The sequence below is a fragment of the Chelonia mydas genome, chromosome 1 (genome assembly GCF_015237465.2).
Source record: "Chelonia mydas isolate rCheMyd1 chromosome 1, rCheMyd1.pri.v2, whole genome shotgun sequence".
NCBI lineage: Eukaryota > Metazoa > Chordata > Testudines > Cheloniidae > Chelonia > Chelonia mydas.
The window spans coordinates 287,703,128-287,710,174 of NC_057849.1; positions in this window are offsets into that span (position 1 = coordinate 287,703,128).

The following is a 7,047-nucleotide window of genomic DNA, read 5'->3' on the forward strand; positions in this document are numbered from 1 at the left end:
ACTGGCAGCATCCTGAGAAGTTTGTCTGGCGTAGCTAATAAACACTGTCACCCAGTTTAGTACCAGCAAATCTCTCTCTGACTGAGACAAGCAGGTAACAAGGTAACCCACAATTTTTGGTGCACCTAGAAAGCATCCCAGACTCTCTCCTCCCCCATAAAGTAGCATCTGGAGGGTGTTGTCTTTTTGGGAGGGTCTGAGAGCTCCTCCCAGCCCACTATGTGGGCAAGGTTTTGGGGAATGTCCCCAGTTCTGCCACTTTGGGTGGGGAGCTGAGAATGGGCATACTTCATGCATAGCACAGGCTGTAAAGTACTCAGGAGCAGGATGGGAACACCCACTGAGGTGAATGGAGCAGTTCACATGTCGTACAGTTATTGTTCAGGTTGCACTGGTCTCTGGGGGTGTTCTCTTGCAGCTGAGGACACCACAATGAGATGAATGGGCTATTTCACACCTTTCAGAGATTCCTATGCTACAGATGGATGGTTAGAGAAGCCCTTTCTTTCCATCATCCCTCTACCCTTCCTGATTGAAGAACAATACTTCTAAATGCTCTAAAATCCACATGCTGGCACATGAAATCTGCGCTGCCTTGTGGGAGTGCAGAGTAAGATTAGTGTTCCAAATTTGGGGTCAGTTGAGCCACGGGGTTTGGAGACATAGGCCCCCCCAAAAATAATAGCTGTTTTCAGATGTTGCTTCCAAGGGTGGTTTTTATTTTTTGGTTGGTTTGTTTTCTTTGTGCAGAACTAGATATCAATCTATTGTGGCTGTGCAGGTCAAAACAGTCTTGATTAGCCACATTTTACCCAACGTAGTGCATGGCACCCACTGGACCCCCAAACTGTGAAAACTACTAAAGAAAATATTCACTTATTTGTTTGCATAGACGTGAAGTCTGGAAGGATCGTAGTGCACCAGTAAAGAAAAAACCCTGAGATAATTTCTATGCAAAAAGAAAAGGAGTACTTGTGGCACCTTAGAGACTAACCAATTTATTTGAGCATGAGCTTTCGTGAGCTACAGCTCACTTCATCGGATGCATACTGTGGAAACTGCAGAAGACATTATATACACAGAGACCATGAAACAATACCTCCTCCCACCCCACTCTCCTGCTGGTAATAGCTTATCTAAAGTGATCATCAAGTTGGGCCATTTCCAGCACAAATCCAGGTTTTCTCACCCTCCGCCCCCCCCCCCCCCCACAAACTCACTCTCCTGCTGGTAATAGCCCATCCAAAGTGACCACTCTCTTCACAATGTGCATGATAATCAAGGGGGGGCCATTTCCTGCACAAATCCAGGTTCTCTCACCCCCTCACCCCCCTCCAAAAACCACACACACAAACTCACTCTCCTGCTGGTAATAGCCTATCCAAAGTGACCACTCTCCTTACAACGTGAATGAAAATCAAGGTTGGCCATTTCAAGCACAAATACAGGTTGTCTCACCTCCCCCCCCCCTTTTTTTTCCTTCCAAAAAAAAAAACAAAAAACCACACACATACACAAACTCACTCTCCTGCTGGTAATAGCTTATCCAAAGTGACCACTCTCCCTACAATGTGCATGATAATCAAGGTGGGCCATTTCCGCCCACCTTGATTGTCATGCACATTGTGGGGAGAGTGGTCAGTTTGGATGAGCTATTGCCAGCAGGAGAGTGAGTTTGTGTGTGTGTGTGGGGGGGGGGGGGGGTGAGAAAACCTGGATTTGTGCTGGAAATGGCCCACCTTGATTATCATGCACATTGTAGGGAGAGTGGTCACTTTGGATAAGCTATTACCAGCAGGAGAGTGAGTTTGTGTGTGTGTGTTTTTTGTTTTTGGAAGGAAAAAAAAAAGGGGGGGGTGAGAAAACCTGTATTTGTGCTTGAAATGGCCAACCTTGATTTTCATGCACGTTGTAAGGAGAGTGGTCACTTTGGATAGGCTATTACCAGCAGGAGAGTGAGTTTGTGTGTGTGGTTTTTGGAGGGCGGTGAAGGGGTGAGAGAACCTGGATTTGTGCAGGAAATGGCCCACCTTGATTATCATACACATTGTGAAGAGAGTGGTCACTTTGGATGGGCTATTACCAGCAGGAGAGTGAGTTTGTGTGTGTGTGTGGGCGGGGGGGGGGGGGGTGAGAAAACCTGGATTTGTGCTGGAAATGGCCCAACTTGATGATCACTTTAGATAAGCTATTACCAGCAGGAGAGTGGGGTGGGAGGAGGTATTGTTTCATGGTCTCTGTGTATATAATGTCTTCTGCAGTTTCCACAGTATGCATCCGATGAAGTGAGCTGTAGCTCACGAAAGCTCATGCTCAAATAAATTGGTTAGTCTCTAAGGTGCCACAAGTCCTCCTTTTCTTTTTGCGAATACAGACTAACATGGCTGTTACTCTGAAATTTCTATGCAGCCACTTTATGTTTGCCTGCGTAGTTCGAGGACTGTGCCAACACCATTAGCTCTGGTGAACACCCCACCACTGTTATTTCCAGTCCAAATCTTTGTACACCTGTGCAATACACATTTAATAACTCATGTTGCCTGATACAAGTTGTCTCTGCTATAATGTGTCTTTATTTTATGGGGTGATTTATGGTGAACACAGCAGAACAGTCAGCAGGCAGTCTAACCAAACATTTTGTTATATCGGGTAAGGAGGAGGAGACAGAGGACATGGTGTAGTGGGGGAAGGGGAGACAGGAATGGGGTTTGCTTGTAGAGAGGGTGGGAAATGAGGATGGGTAGTAGACAACCCTTGGACTGGTTGTTTGAGAAAATCTGTTTTACTGAGCCAGAGAGTGTGGGATGGGAGAGACAATGTGGGGCACAGAAGTGGCTACTTCCTGATTTCAGGCAGATTAATGTTGATATTTCTAAAGCCACACAGCACCAAGGTTTAGAATGGACAGTGCAGGTACCTTGACTGCTGAGGGAAAAGAAATGTGTGTGATGCCATGGTTGCTAATGATTCATAGATTCTAAGGCCAAAAGGGAACATTGTGATCATCTAATCCTACTTCCTGTATAACACAGGCCACAGAACTCCCCCAAAATAATTCCTAGAGCAAATCTTTTAGGAAAATCCAATCTTGATTTAAAAATGGTCAGTGATGGAGAATCCATCACAACCCTTGGCAAATTGTCCTAATGATTTAATTTTTCTGACCCTTAAAAATGTACACCTTATTCCCCCTCTGAATTTGTCTAGCTTCAACTTCCAGACAGTGGATAGTGTTACTCCCTTCTCTGCTAGACTGGAGAGTCCATTAAATATTAGTTCCTGAGTTAGGTACCTATAGACTATAATCAAGTCACCTCTTAACATTCTCTTTATTAAGCTAAATAGATTGAGCTCCTCGAGTCTCTCACTATAAAGCATGTTTTCTAATCCTTTAATGATGCTTGTGGCTGTTTCCGGAACCATCTCCAATGTATCAACATCCTTCTTGAATTGTGGGCACCAGAAATGGACACAGTATTCCAGCAGTGATCACAGCAGTGTCAAATATAGAGGTAAAATAACCTCTCTATCCCTACTTGAGATTCCCATTTATATATCCAAGGTTCACATTAGCTCTTTTGGCCACAATATCACATTGGGAGCTCATGTTCAGCTGTTTATCTATCATGACCCCCAAATTTTGTTCAGTCATGGCTTCCCAGGTTCGAGTCCCCTATCATGTAAGTAGGACCTACATTCTTTGTTCCTAGCTGTATATATTTATCCATGTTAAAATGCATATTGTTTGCTTGCACCCAGTTTACAAAGCTCTCCAGATCACAGTGACCTGTCCTCTTCATTATTTACCACTCTCCCTATTTTTGTGTCATCTGCAAACTTTATCAGTGATGATTTTATGTTTTCTGCCAGGTCACTGATAAAAATGTGAAATAGCACAGTGCCAAGAACTGACTCCTACAGAACCACACTGGAACCAATCTGTCTCAATGACGATTCCCCGTTTACAGTTACATTTTGAGACCTTCTGGTTACCCAGTTTTTAATCCATGTAATGTGTGCCATAGTAATTTTATGTCATGCTAGTTGTTTAATCAAAATGTCATGCAGTACCAAGTTAAATCCCTTACAGAAGTCTAAGTATATTAGAATCATAGAATATCAGGGTTGGAAGGGACCTCAGGAGGTCATCTAGTCCAACCCCCTGCTCAAAGCAGGACCAATCCCCAACTAAATCATCCCAGCCAGGGCTTTGTCAAGCCTGGCCTTAAAAACCTCAAAGGAAGGAGATTCCACCACCTCCCTAGGTTACGCATTCCAGTGCTTCACCACCCTCCTAGTGAAAAAGTTTTTCCCAATATCCAACCTAAACCTCCCCCACTGCAACTTGAGACCATTACTCCTTGTTCTGTCATCTGCTACCACTGAGAACAGTCTAGATCCATCCTCTTTGGAACGCCCTTTCAGGTAGTTGAAAGCAGCTATCAAATCCCCCCTCATTCTTCTCTTCCGCAGACTAAACAATCCCAGTTCCCTCAGCCTCTCCTCATAAGTCATGTGTTCCAGTCCCCTAATCATCTTTGTTGCCCTCCGCTGGACTCTTTCCAATTTTTTCACATCCTTCTTGTAGTGTGGGGCCCAAAACTGGACACAGTACTCCAGATGAGGCCTCACCAATGTCGAATAGAGGGGAATGATCACGTCCCTCAATCTGCTGGCAATGCCCCTACTTATACATTCCAAAATGCCATTGGCCTTCTTGGCAACAAGGGCACACTGTTGACTCATATCCAGCTTCTTGTCCACTGTAACCCCTAGGTCCTTTTCTGCAGAACTCCTGCCTAGCCATTCGGTCCCTAGTCTGTAGCGGTGCATGGGATTCTTCCGTCCCAAGTGCAGGACTCTGCACTTGTCCTTGTTGAACCTCATCAGATTTCTTTTGGCCCAATCCTCTAGGTCCCTCTGTATCCTATCCCTACCCTCCAGCGTATCTACCTCTCCTCCCCTCTCCTCCCGCAAACTTGTTTAGGGTGCAATCCACGCCATCCTCCAGATCATTAATGAAGATATTGAACAAAACCGGCCCCAGGATCAACCCTTGGGGCACTCCACTTGATACCGGCTGCCAACTAGACATGGAGCCATTGATCACTATCCACTGAGCCCGACAATCTAGCCAGTTTTCTATCCACCTTATAGTCCATTCATCCAGCCCATACTTCTTTAACTTGCTGACAAGAATACTGTGGGAGACCGTGTCAAAAACTTTGCTAAAGTCAAGGAATAACACGTCCACTGCTTTCCCCTCATCCACAGAGCCAGTTATCTTGTCATAGAAGGCAATTAGGTTAGCCAGGCATGACTTGCCCTTGGTGAATCCATGCTGGCTGTTCCTGATCACTTTCCTCTGCTCTAATTGCTTCAGAATTGATTCCTTGAGGACCTGCTCCATGATTTTTCCAGGGACTGAGGTGAGGCTGACTGGCTTGTAGTTCCCCAGATCCTCCTTCTTCCCTTTTTTAAAGATGGACACTACATTAGCCTTTTTCCAGTTGTCCGGGACCTCCCCCAATTGCCATGAGGTTTTCAAAGATAATGGCCAATGGCTCTGCAATCACATTCGCCAACTCCTTTAGCACTCTCGGATGCAGCGCATCCGGCCCCATGGACTTGTGCTCATCCAGCTTTTCTAAAGAGTCCCAAACCACTTCTTTCTCCACAGAGGGCTGGTCACCTCCTCCCCATGCTGTGCTGCCCAGTGCAGTAGTCTGGGAGCTGACCTTGTTCGTGAAGACAGAGGCAAAAAAAGCATTGAGTACATTAGCTTTTTCCACATCCTCTGTCACTAGGTTGCCTCCCTCATTCAGTAAGGGGCCCACACTTTCCTTGACTTTCTTCTCGTTGCTAACAAACCTGAAGAAACCCTTCTTGTTACTCTTCACATCTCTTGCTAGCTGCAACTCCAAGTGTGATTTGGCCTTCCTGATTTTACTCCTGCATGCCTGAACACTATTACCTTTATTAACCAAACGTGTACTCTCATAAAAAATATCAAGTTAGTTTAACAGGATCTCTTTTCCATAAACCCATGTTGATTTGCACTAATTACATTACCTGCCTTTAGTTCTTTATTAATGAAGTCCCATATCAGCCACTCCTTTATTTTGTCTGGGCTTGTCAGACTGACAAGCCTATAATTATCTAGGCTATCTGGGACTTATTTGTGGTGTGCACCTCATACAATGTATAAGAGCAGATTTGGACCACATAAGAGATATATGTGGAAGAGGTATGCATAGTTTTCTCTGATTTGGCTGAGCATCTGAATAATTGCTATAGCTACACTATGAAATCTACTAATAAGTAACTAAAAGTTACTAATGTGTAACTTCCCCCCCCACCCCTCTTTTGTCCTTTAATTGTGTTAGAATAAATTCTGTGGATGAGAATGAATGGGATGTAAAAAGAGGTGAAGAGCTTGTATATTTCAGCAACGCTGAGGTTGGTAGAGTAAAGGTATGTAAATTAATGGAGTACATGGGGGCATTAGTGAAAGAGGGCAGAGTTAAGGTTGTCAACTCTGCATTTCCTGTTTTAAGAAGGCTGAGTTTTGCTCAACTCAAAGTTCTGCAAGGAAACGACCTACCACCAAGCAATCTTAATACTGTGTTAACAGTTTTTTTGTCATTGAATATGCAAATAAGCCCATATTCCATACACATAGTCCATATGCCTGACCTACGCATATGGTATGGTGATATTATCCTGGAGCTCAGATGATTTGCACGTACAACTGTACATGCCAGCAGCAGCAAGCATGGTTTTAGATCAAAAGAGGAAAGTATGATTCTATTCCAGTAAACAGGATGGTCTAGGGATGGTTTAGATCAGTGGTTCTCAAACTTTAGTAACCCTATGACCCTCATTTTGATTTAAAATTTTGCCCTGGACACCCAAGCCCCCCACTCAGCCCCAGGCCCCTCCCACACTCCACCCCTTCCCCCAAGACCCCACCTCATTCTGCCCCCTCCCCTAGCGCCCCCTTCCTCCCCCTCCCTCCCAGCACTTCCTGTATGCCGGAACAGCTGT